Source organism: Nelumbo lutea, chromosome 5, assembly GCF_056320005.1.
Source record: "Nelumbo lutea isolate HS-2025 chromosome 5, American lotus-T2T, whole genome shotgun sequence".
Taxonomy (NCBI): Eukaryota; Viridiplantae; Streptophyta; class Magnoliopsida; order Proteales; family Nelumbonaceae; genus Nelumbo; species Nelumbo lutea.
In genome coordinates, this window is record NC_142688.1 from 42023887 (window position 1) to 42036426 (window position 12540).

A 12540-nucleotide genomic window follows, 5' to 3' on the forward strand; every position below is an offset into this window, starting at 1 on the left:
GGCTCATCCTTCTTGAGTAGATCCTCGGCTCTCTGCAACATATTGCTGAGTTCCTGGACACTGACATTCAGCTTATTCATATTGTAGTTCATTGTGAACGCATTGAAGGAAGAGGGCAAAGAATTAAGAATGGCATCCACTTGCGTGCTAAGATCTAGCCCGGATCCAAGAGCTTCAAGTTCGTTAATGTAACCCATCATCCGAAGACAATGGTCATGAACTTTCTGCCCTTTGGTCATCTGCGCGGTCATGAACAATTTCAGGACCTTCTGTCGAGTAGAACGGTTCTGCTCTTCATACATTGTTCTTAGACTGTCCAATATGTCCTTGGCTAGTTCGATCTGATCGAACTGCCTCTGTATTGAGTTGTCTAATGAGGCAACGACAAAGCAGCGGGCTAGGAAGTTCTTATCCTCCCACTCTTGATAGTCCCTCCTCCGGGCCTCAGAAGCCCTATCACCCAGACGTTCCGGTGCAGGATTTTTCACTACCTTGTCTAACTTTTCGGAAGTTAGGACCAGCATAAGATTTCTGTACCAGTCGGCATAGTTTGGGCCCTTTAGCTTGTTATCGTCTAGAAGCTTTGCAAATTGACCGTTTGCCATTTTCTGATAAAATAGCAAAATCATTAGTCCACAACCTTAGTTTGATTCATGTTACCTACATAGATATGGCTTTTAATCTATGTTCCATTCCCATTTGTTCATCTCTGAGATTTCCCTCCTTTCTCAGTTACGGAGACGACGAAATGTCTCTAGAAATGTGGGAAATCACATGGGGCGCGTGAAGCCAACTGTTTCAGCTGCATAACCTCACCACCTTTCTGTGACGGATCATATCCACTCATCAAATGAGTTTCCCTTTGGCCTCTGTCAGACAAGGTTCAGAGCCATTTTCAGGTAAACCTTTCTGTCCAGTGAGTGCTTACCCATCATATTTAGGTTACGCCAAGGTACCGTGAGAGAGTTCCCATTTTCTGGTGAAGCCCCTCCCACATCGGTCTATGACGCCCCTATCATCTTATGAAACACTCTAATAGATCCAACAGCAAATGGATAGCCCAATTTCATGGTGCGTTTCCTCATTACTGAAGGACCCATCATTGTGCTAATGACGGAAGGCCTTTAGAGAGTCCATCATATGGGTCTCCCTATCACATGCATTCATATTTGCTGGAGGGAACAAAAACGCCCTAGTTTTAATTTAGGTCAAACCAGAGTGGCTCCCACTGACTTTAATAAAGTCAGATTTCTGGTGGGCCTTAATCGGCTAGGGGTTCTGTACGCATCCCTTTTCAGGGTTGTGGGGCCCACCAAGCAAAGAGGGGTCATCCAATGACCTTGAAGGACACCATGGCAATGATGTGCATTCAGCCATGGTGTGCGCAAGAGCCACTTACGAGTCTTCATGGGCCAAGTACTTATGGCCCATGGTCGCAGCACATCAAACATCCAAACATCACATGTAAAGGAGGAATTGATCCAATCAATTAACTGCTGTAAAGCCCATTGAATAGCCCATTTAAAAACTAAGTCATTAACAATTAATGACTACTAGGTGTATGGGCTGAATCGCAGATAGCAGTTCGGCCCATACAGCTTATCACATAGTAATGGGCCTTTTGCAGTTTTAACCCTTTAAAACTGGGCTTTACAGGTGGGCCGAATTAATCCCTATAATTGAACATCAGATTTGGAACAGCAAGTGTGAGAAATACAGACTGAAAAACAGTCCCTATCGAACCCCAGATTCGGTCCAAACAGTTTTGGTCCAATCTAGTCCAAGAGGATCCAAAACTGATTTTCAATTCAAGAATTAATTCATGAAAGATCTGAAATTAATAATTTTGATTTCAAACAATCACAAATCAAACTATGGACTGTTCGCACCACCTGCAAAACAGAGGTTAATCACAAGGGTTGCAGTTTCACAAACTGCAAACTGCAGAAAGCGATTTCTCCAACTGCAAATCTCCAGCGCCGCCTTCTTCTTCCTTCTTCTTTAATCAAGAAAAATAACAGAAATCCTATTTCTATTAATTACATTCTCGATCAAATCCTATACATTCAGTCTAAAATAAAAAAAAATTATTTACAAACCGAATATAAATAAAAGGAAAGTAAAATGGTGCGCAGACTATCTGCGCCAAATCTGCACTGTGATCTCCAGGTTCGAACAGTCCATTAAATCAAAAATAAATAAAGAACAATTCTAAATATATTTTGGATTTAATAAAATTAATTTCAGATCAATCGCCGTTAACAAGAAACAGTTTCTTGAAATAAAGAAAACAATCTGCGCAAAACCTGAAAGAACACCTTCTATCCATCTGCGCAGGGTCAGATCTGATTTTCTTTTGGTTCAAGATTCGAACCTGTGGCTCTGATACCACTGAAAGAATGGTAGGATCCATCTAATGGACGCCATAAAGGTTGCGAAATGGGTGGGCTAATTTCAAAAATTTCCTACCTTCTCTCAACTGGGAATCATATTCCCTAAATTTAGAATACAATATTCGAGGATCCTACTTGAACCATAATCAAACCAGATCTGTACCAAAAGATAAATGGGAGGAATATACCTGATCCGGAGAAGCAGTATCTCCCGAAGTTGGTGTTCACGCCCAAAGAATGCTCCAAGATCCGTTCCTGCTGAAGATGACACAGCTGTGAATGGAACAGAACCAGTAGGGTGCGTCCTACACACTGGATCCTTCACAAGAATCCTCTGGAAGTACTAAACACTAAATCCTTTTCAGTCTTTCTTGCAAGACTGATGTCAAGAACAGATTTCTTGACTTTCTTCTCTGCAAAGATCTAATCTTGCAAAGGCAGATGGCGGCGGCAGGAGGAGATTTCCAAAACAAAAGGCTGAACTGCTTTTTCTATTTTTCTGGAGAGTATGAATCAGATCAGATCTGAATTCGCAGGACGTATCCTATACCTCTTCAAAGTGGTTCGAAATCTCCTCCTTTCTTCTTGATTAAGAAACCTCCTTTTTAGGAGTTATCCCAATCCAAATCAGTATTTGGATAGGGGATAATCTTAATCCTTTTCTGCAGATAGAGTTATCTTACTCCTGATCTTATCAGGAGGTTACCAGATTCAAATCTAATTTGGATTTGGTCTCTAAGAGTGGATAAGGCTAAAGGCCCAATCCTTTTACTAACTTTAATATCAAATTCGCCCCAAGGATGGGTGATCATATCAGCCCACCTCGAAATGGGCTTTTGGCCCATTAAGTGTTCAGTGTCTAATTACTTTCCAATCTGCTGCCCAGTTGGGCTTCTTTGTATGGCGTGGGACCCAAGCATTGATCTACACACCAGCCACATGGGTTCGGCCCAGCCTCTAAAACAAGGCCCAGCCGAATTCACTGAAAAACTCAATGAACCCCTTGAGTCCATCATATGGACCCTATGGGCCCAACACTTACATTAAGTGGTCCCTGGGCCAAGCCATCTTATAAAAACCCAGGGACTGTGGGCAGGTGCAAGATTAGCCCATTAGGTATTATCCTCAATGGTCTTACACTTAACCTCTCAGCCCTTAATGATCAAGCACTGCCCGACAAGAGAGGACCTCTCCCTCGGCTGCAAGGAACAGTGCCGCACTCTCCTCTCACATGGATCCCGGGAATTAAAACCATTTGCAAACAATTCGAAACCGTACATATATATATATATAAATATATTAATTTTGCAAAACAAAATTTCAATGATTGAAATCAACTGCCGGCAGTTTGGTTTCCATCAGAGAGAGTGCATTCCCGATCATTACCCTTTGTCCGACAAAGTGGCTGATTCTGTCACTATGATCACCCACTCAGATGAATTCTCAAACTGCCCCAACATACCCAGGTTTTGATCCCCGCTAAGGATCTCACTGATTGGCATATCAAAAGCAGCCTGATCCAACACCTAGTGAAATGTCATAATCGAGTATAGGGGTCAGGTGTAACTTTCCAGTTTTGCCCATCTATCTCTAAGGTCCAGGGCAATACTAGAAATCTGGTCCGGTTCAAAGATTCAAGTAATCCCATACTGCATGTGGCTCGGGTCTTACCCAGATGGCTGAGACAGGCCATCCCAACACTTGGTGGCACACCAGTATCAGCCTTGGCAGGATAAATCTCCCCAGACTTATCCAACGGCTGTGAACATTTAAAACTAACATGAGTCTCTATAAATGTCCAGTTTTAGGGTTTTACACAGAATTAAACCAAACAACATGAATCAAACATGCACTTTATTTATTTCCACTAAATAACAAAAGTACATCAAATCAGATTGAAGCTAAGGGCACACAAAACTATCTAACATGGAGGTCAAGCCAATAGAAATCAAAGTCATCACTTTTGAGATTTTTGGCGGCAATTCACTTGAAAGTCTTGTATTTGCAATGTATAACTGCCACAATGCTTTGGCATTCGCAATGTCGAACGTAACAGCTCATTGCAGGTGATTCATTGTGAAATCGATGTTGTTGAGGTTGGGCAAATCCTAGATTCCAGTAGGGACGCTGCTAGAAAGGGAATCATTGCTTACGTAGAAAAGAGTTAGAGTTGAATAATTCATGTAAGTGGATGGAATTTCTCCAATAAACTTGTTATGCAGCATGAGCAAGGCTTTCAATTTGTCGTTCTTGTACATATCAGGCGGAATTAGACCCGCCAAATAATTCTTAGAGACATCGATGGTATTGAAGTCTGTCTAGTAATCAAGCCTCTGAGGGAGAGTACCACTTAGGTTGTTCCAGTAAAGCGTCAAATTCATGAGATACTTAAAATCCCCAAACTCTTAGGGCATTTCTCCTGGCAGATTATTCTCGAAGAGTTGTAGAGAGATGAATTGTGTCAGGGACCTGAGTTCTGAGATATCTCCTTCGAGATTGTTAGTTGAAGTGTCAAAGTTACGAAGACTAGTGAGCTTTCCGAACCCGGCTGGGGCTTACTGTCGATATGGAGAGGCTTGGAGGCTAGACCGACTACAACAAAAGTGTGGAGGCCACCCGTGTAAGTACCCATCTGGATGAAGACATATGTAGCAATACCATATGGGATAAAAGCTCACTTCATGATGCCACCATCTGGATGTTGACATAAGCAGCAATACCATTCGGTCAACCCTTTCACAATGACCACGGGAAGTGTCTCTTTCTCGCCCAAGTACGCATACTTAAGGTGATCAAGTAAGGTCTTTAGGTCGAACTCCGGAGCCTGCAAAACAGAAGGTAACAATTTCTTGTGAGAACATGACGATGGAAGATCAGAATTGATTACCTTTTGTTCCGGCATCGGTTCCATAGTGTCATAGGGTGTATCAAACTCCTCATCCCTGTCCAATTGTGCATTGAATTCAAGTTCCTCATCCATGCCCTCCTCTCCAAAAACTTCCTGCACAATCGAATCAATGGTATCAATAGAGCAGATCAAATGGCATTCACTTGGGTATTTCATAACTTCAAATATATTAAATTTAACAATCTCTCTGTCGAACTCGACGGAGAGGGTACCCTCATCCACATCTATTTTGGTCTTGGCCGTTTTCATGAATGGCATGCCTAATAGAAGTGGGGCTGAACTTGTGATTGTGTCCTCCTCCTTCTTCAGGATGTAAAAATTGGCTAGAAAAATTAAATCTTTAACCTGCACCAACACATCTTCAACAATCCCTTCCGGGTTGGCATTAGAACGATCAGCTAGCTGAATAACAACTTTAGTTTCCTTTAAGGGACCTAATCTCAAAGCATAGTAAATCAAGTATGGCATGACGTTCATGGATGCACCTAAGTCTAGCATGGCATGCTCGATTCGTTTATTGCCATTCTCCAACCCTTACCTTCTCATCGATTTGCAACCTCCTCTTGTTAGTGCATAATTCCTGTAGAAACTTTGCATATCTTGGGATCGGTTTTATAGCATCTAACAAGGGGATTTTGATTTCCACCTTCTTGAAGGTTTCTAAGACTTCCTGCTCATATTCCTCCTTCTTGAGCTTTTCCAACCTACTAGGAAAAGGTGGTATAATGGCATTAGTAATCTTAGTGGGAGGGGGATCGGATATTACCTCAATGGGATCATCGGTTGAACTTTGTCTCTCCTCTTCCTTGTCTCCTTTACCTGCCCTCGTTGGTGAGGTAGGTTGGAGCTGCAACTCCTTCACGCTTCTTAGCACCATTGCATTTACACTTTCCTTGGGGTTGACTACTGTCTGTGATGGTAGTTTCCCCGGAGATCTGTGCCTCCAACTTGCTAATGGAAGTAGCGAGTTGGCTGATTTGGTTCCTCAAGTTTTGGATGCTGGCTCTTGTTTCCTACTGAAATTGCTGTGTGTTAGTAGCTACAGCCTTAACTCTTTCATCTAATGACATACCTGAACTTCAGGGTTGGCCTTGCACTGTGATAGGTGCTGAAAATTGGGGCTGTGTATTGAAAGCTTCGGGCTGATATCTCTGTGGTCATCCTTGGTTTCCGTAGCTCAGATTTTGATGATCCCTCCACCCAAGATTGTAGTAATTAGAGTAGGGGTCATACTTGCATTGAGGCTAGCTCGGAAGTCCTCCTACGGTATTAACTTTCTGCATCGATCCATCCTGTAGTGATGGACACATATCCTTAGGATGCCCAGGGATTGAACAGACACCACATACCCTAGTAGTTTGCAATTGCCTTGCAACCAATTGTCTTACCAAAGCAGTTAAATCTGAAATTATATTTTCCAAATTAACATGACTTACCTCATTAACACGCCTAGTGGTGCCATCTGTTCTTGCTCCGAACTGTTGAGAATTTTTGGCCATGTTGGAAATTAATTCTCTGGCCGCTTTGGGTGTTTTATTTACCAAGGCTCCTCCACTAGCTGCATCTACCATACTTATCACTAATCATCCATTTGCAGCTGCATCTCCTCTGGCGCCTTGTATTGGTTGGCTACCTCCTCGATAGCCTCCTGCCTCAACCTGTCTCGCTCTACCTTAAGCTTGGCAATCTTTCGCTTCAGCTCCCGGACAAGGCTTGCTTGCCCGAACAACTGTACCTTTAGCATGGCAACCTCCCTCTTAAGAGCAGCTGATTTCTCCCCAGCAGCCTGCAGCTCGGCCAACTGGGCCTTCTGCTGTAGATACTCAGAGTGTTCCCATTCGTACGATGAATTGAAGTCTCGAAGATGATCAACCAGCGCTATCTCCGCACAAGCATTCTGAAGACAAACATGATAAGTATACCAAGAAAGAGAATGAAACACAAGGAATAAGAAGAGGAGACTTACCTGTGCCACAGACCATAGCAGCGCACGCTCCAGTGCTCTACTACCGACTCCAATTGATTCTCAAGCTATTGATATTGTCATGATTCCCTTCAATAATTGCTCGGGAACCCCAGGCATCTCCAGATTGTGGTCCAAATGAACCGACCACCTCGACACATGCAAACCCAAGCTACTGCTTGCCTTAGTTGCCGACGCACCTATGGGACGACGAACCCCTTCAGGGTCGACCACAACCACATCGTCCTCCTCATCCTCCTACTGCCGGACTCTCAGTTGTCGACGAGCCCCCCTATTTGCAGAACATGGCCGTTCTCTTGTCTTGGAGTGAGCTTCTGGTTGCGCACCAGCTTGCTCCTATCTTTGCCGAAGTGCCTTCATCTAGTGAACAATCTCTTCCTCGCTAACTATACTTAAACCTACAATACAGGATACCTAATGTAAGTAAAAGGCAGGCAAGATAAATTTAACTCGGCGAACAAATAGTAAAGGAAACAGACCAGCTACCCTCTCCATCAGCCCGACGAGCATCAACATCTTCAAGGATGTGTACGCGATAACGCCAATTTCGTGAATCATGCTCAGGGCCGACCTCTCCTCTCAAGTGAGCGCTCACCATTGGGGCTGCAATAGAGTCATCCTTGACTCCCGCAACTAGACAGGAAAAGGGGGACCCTTGGGAATGCACACAAAGAATATTCCACCAAGTGGAGAAGTAATAGTACCACTGCTGGTGGTGTTTCAGCTAGAGAATCAAGTTCACCATCACCAGGGTCAGCTCAACATCACAGACGACACAGTAGGACATAAGTTCGACCAGAAACCTAAAGGAGTTTGGCATCAGCAGCACCGGAAACACCCTGTACCAGTTTTGCACCTCGGCGAACCCCTCGCTCAACTGGAACCTCAGTCCAGCCTCCAAATTATGCTCATAAACACATAGTTCATTGAGCTGAGAATTAGTGGCCATCTCCCCAGGAAGTGGATACCTCATTTGGTGTTCTGCAGGAATGGCGTACATAGCTCGGATCCGAGCCATATCCTCGGGCGCCAAGATGCAGGACGTTGTGCCAAACTGATGACCTACCCGTAGAGAAAGCTCTGCTTCCATCTCGGAGGGACCAGCCTCAGCCTCCTTAACTTCGGCAGGCACAAAATCTCTCAACTAAGGCTCGTAGTTCGTGCCATAAGAAGAGCTGGAACCGGAACTACTGAAGGACCCGAAAGAGGAAGAGCACTAATGAGATGAAAAGGACATATTGGGCAATTCACAAGAGCTGAGGAGCGAAGGCCACCAAGCTATCTATCGTGTTAGTTGCCGAGCTCTCCAATGTCTTCCCTTTTATAACCATCGGGAGCACGGTTCGAGAAGAGATCAATGGTGCAGATGAAGCACCTCTAACAATGCCTCAGAAGACCAATAACGTATGACGGGAATCCTTGAAAACCTATGTCGCATCCTCCGCAAGCAGCAATTATACCTATTAATTGCACCGGTTCAACTACACTACCTGTCCAACCTTTGGCGCGGAGACCCACCGTACCGGTCCAACCTTCGACATAGACCCTCGGCTAGGGCACTCAAGTCCTTGGATAGGTTGCTTAAGGCTACAAGGCCATGCAGTAGTCTTGCCAAGGACTCCCCTCCTCGACAGCAGAACTAGGGAAGTGGTTTGGGAACCGAAACTTTAGTTCTCATTTAAGTTCTGCAGTCGATGAGCGAAAGACTCCTCGACAACGACTGACATGGCAAGGACGAATCATGATAACTTTAGTTTCACAGCTCGGAAACCTCGAAGGAACCCGTCTTCACAGCTCAGCACCCCGTGGCCGAAAATCACAACCTCAATTCCAGAGCTCGGCATCCAACCATCAGCAAAAGGCCTTTCCTCGACATATGGCCAAGCTAAGCCTCAATTTCAGAAGGTCAGCACATCAAAGCCGAGCATGACACAAACCCAGATTCTGAAATACGGATCCAACTCCAAATCTCGATGCACCATGGCCGAGCATCACCACTGCACCAAAGCTTGACTTCCACTTGGAACCAGAGTCATTCCTCGGTCCCTACAGGATAAACTCGGAAGCTTAGTTCGACACATTGGCCCTTCGCCAAGCTACACAACCGCACAACATTTCGGGGAGTGGTTTGAATTCCGAAGTCAGAGCTTTTAGAGTTCTACACCCAATGATGGGAAGATTCCTTGGCCATTCCTCATATTGCCTGGTTCTCGAGATTGTGACAGTCACCGGGGAACACCAAAAAGGCCAGATGCCCATCCAGACATCAACTTGAAGCTCTTCAGCTGAAGAACGAATTGGACTACTTCATTCCTCGACTTCAGAACTGGGGGAGTGGTGTTCGGGTTATGGTTGAGCTGGTCCTGCGAGACATGTGGCTGCCTAGCTAGTGCCCTGCCATGTCATCTAGGCTTTTACACATCAGCCTAGCTATATTATTATTGTGGCCCCCGTCTTTTCCTTCCAGCCATGTCAACTACACGTCATGCGGATGAGCACAATTACAGATAAGGAGGAGTAAGGAAAGATGATTCCTAAAGGAAATGGGACTCTATCTCGAGTACCTCTGGCCAGGATATGTATCTTTGGCTATAAAAAGGCACTCCATGCTCGAGGTAAGGGATCCTACTTCTGAGACCAGTACTGCTACTTAGCTCGGCCCGACCACCCACCACTTCTTACTAACTTGAGCGTCAGAGTACTTACCCAGGGATAACTCCTCGGGCCTCTGATTTCTTTCTTGATCATAGGTCTTGAAGCGCAGCCTCATCCTTGTAGCTCGGCCTCGCCCTGTCAACAAGGACTACCTGGATGCTCTCCTCAGTTCGTACACCACCTCGGATTGAGCAGCATCAAAATCCATACTCACTGTAGACCAGAACTAGAAAGAAAGCTGCACAGTTAGAATAAGGATAATCTCTCTCATGGCTCACAATCTCACAATTTATGAACTATATAGAGGCTCATCGATGATGCTAATGACATGTAATGTGAATGCGTGATGTGAATTGTTGTTTGATGGCAACCACTACCAGCCATTAGGTAGGCTTCTACCTAAACTTTTGTTTCTTTTTTTCTTTGTTAAACGAAAATATCTTCATTTTTTTTTCTTTGGTTAACAGAATTTCACTCCACAAGCAAGAAAACAACAGAGCAAAGACGAGAAACACCAAAAAAAGAAATTACTTACTAGTACTACTAACTACTTTGGCTCAGTTTGGAAAGAGTTCACATACAATTATGTTGTGTAAATATATACAAAATAATGCAAAATACAAGATTTTGTACTCCACATGTATATTTGTATCTGTACTCTTTTCAAGTTGAGCTTTAGGCTGATTTTGGTTGCAACACAAAATTGTTTGCATTAGTATAAAAATGCATGGAAGTGCAAATGAAAATAATGCATATTTTGATTTCATTTTGTTTTGCGCTTTACTTTATTCTGCTTCACATCTTATTTTACTTTATTTGAACTACAATTAAAGAAAATAAGGTAAAATTTGGCACAAAAATAAGGTGTTGGGCTCCAACACCTTGGAATAATACGATAGAGGGCCCATACATTGGGTCCCACTAAAACCTTCTATCCCATTGAGCCCAACATGAATTCAAGAAAATAAATAATAAACAAAAAGAGGGGGGAAGAAATTCTGGTTGGATCTTGACCGACCACGTTACCCATGAGGTGTTATTACACCTAGCTAATAAGTGGCCTCTTCATAAATGATTTCCCAATTAGTTGAACATGGCCCCATAATTAAGGGAGATTGATTCAATTTCCATTTCAGTCTAGAGAAGAGCATTTAAATTGAATTATCAGATCTCAATGGCATCCAATTTAATCTAAGTTAAGAAGGAATGTTACAATTAATCAATTGGATTTCCTTTCATGTGTAGGCCCAACCATGTGCCAAGTGGCACTTTGTTCCAAGTACAGTTAGCGATTGAAATTAACTTCAATTAAATGATTTAATTACCTTAATTAGGTTGACAAAATGATCACCAATATGTCAATTTAGTGCCCCCATTTCAATTAACATTAAATGGTGATGAATTGAATTGAAACCATTCAAATCAATTCAAATATTTCAAACCAACTCATCTTCAATTGGTGAGCCTCTATAAATAGAGGAGAAAACAAGAGGAAGCTCCCATTCGGCTCCCCCCTTTCAACCACTGCTTCCGTTTTTCTTCGACCGCTTCCGTTGTTTTTGATAAAGGAGAGGGAATGCGCTGCACTAAGATCAAGGAAGAAAGAAGAAATACCCCAACTCTTGAATTGCCGAAGCACCGAAATTGTTACAACTTCGTGCTACATCAACCCGTGAAATTCCCATGATTCAAAGGGCTTCTATTAATTCTACAAATAAGAACATTGTTTCAGCTGTTTATGTTCTAATCATTGATTGAGCATGAGTAAATTTTCATTGACACAAGGTTGGGCGTTGTTTGCTTCTCATAATTGCAAGTTCTAGTCACAGTTTCGGCTTTCGTCCAAGGCAAGAGAATCAGAGGGTTTTCTTTGCCAAGAAAATGTGAGTCTGTATCCCATTTAAATTTCTGGAAAAAAAATCAAATTCCTTTGAATTTGTCCACATTAATTTTTGTGCTCCAAATTTACACACAAAATTTGTATTGACAACAGGAAGGGCAGCGTCGTAAATAATATTTTTGTTACTTGACTATCTAAACCTTGCCCAAGTTCTTTCAGTTTCTTTGTTCTTTGTTAAACGAGACTAGAATCGGCTTTCTCATCTCCTTGCCCAGTGGGGTTTGGTCTCTTCAAAAGAGAGGTTGGACGCATGCCCTTTGTCCTATTTCATAAACTATTTTAGTTGATTACTTTTGTTTCTGTTCCTAAGGCGGTGTTTGGTTGCAAGGCAAATAAATTTGTATTGATGCAAAGTTATAGGAGTGCAAATGACTTGGGTGAAAAATCTGATTTTTTTTTTCAAAATTTACCTTATTTTCTTTAATTGTAGTTCAAATAAAGTAAAATAAGATGTGAATCAGAATAATATAAAGTGCAAAACAAAATTAAATCAAAATATGCATTATTTTCATTTGCACTCCCATGCATTTTTATACTAGTGCAAACAATTTTGTGTTGCATCCAAAAGCAGCCAAAAGCTCAGTTTGAAAAGAGTACAAATACAAACATACATGTAGAGTACAAAATCTTGTATTCTGTATATATTTACACTACATAATTGTATTTGTACTCTTTCCTAACTGAGTCCAAGTAGTTAGTA

At 42.7% G+C, this 12540-nt stretch overlaps 1 long non-coding RNA gene across 4 annotated transcripts; it reads right to left on the minus strand.

Annotated features, from left to right (window-relative positions):
• Nucleotides 1-4233: 4233 nt before the first annotated feature.
• On the minus strand, nt 4234-10213 carry LOC148851974 (uncharacterized). Of its 4 annotated transcripts, XR_016098931.1 has the most exons (5): nt 7765-10213; nt 7268-7683; nt 6738-7198; nt 5072-6593; nt 4234-4985 (listed from the first exon to the last, which is right to left on the minus strand). It is a non-coding gene; the product is annotated as an uncharacterized LOC148851974 (long non-coding RNA). The 4 variants fall into 4 exon arrangements; XR_016098933.1 differs by having other exon boundaries at nt 4234-6593; nt 9992-10213; XR_016098932.1 differs by having other exon boundaries at nt 4234-6593; nt 7772-10213.
• Between the last annotated feature and the right edge of the window lie 2327 nt (nt 10214-12540).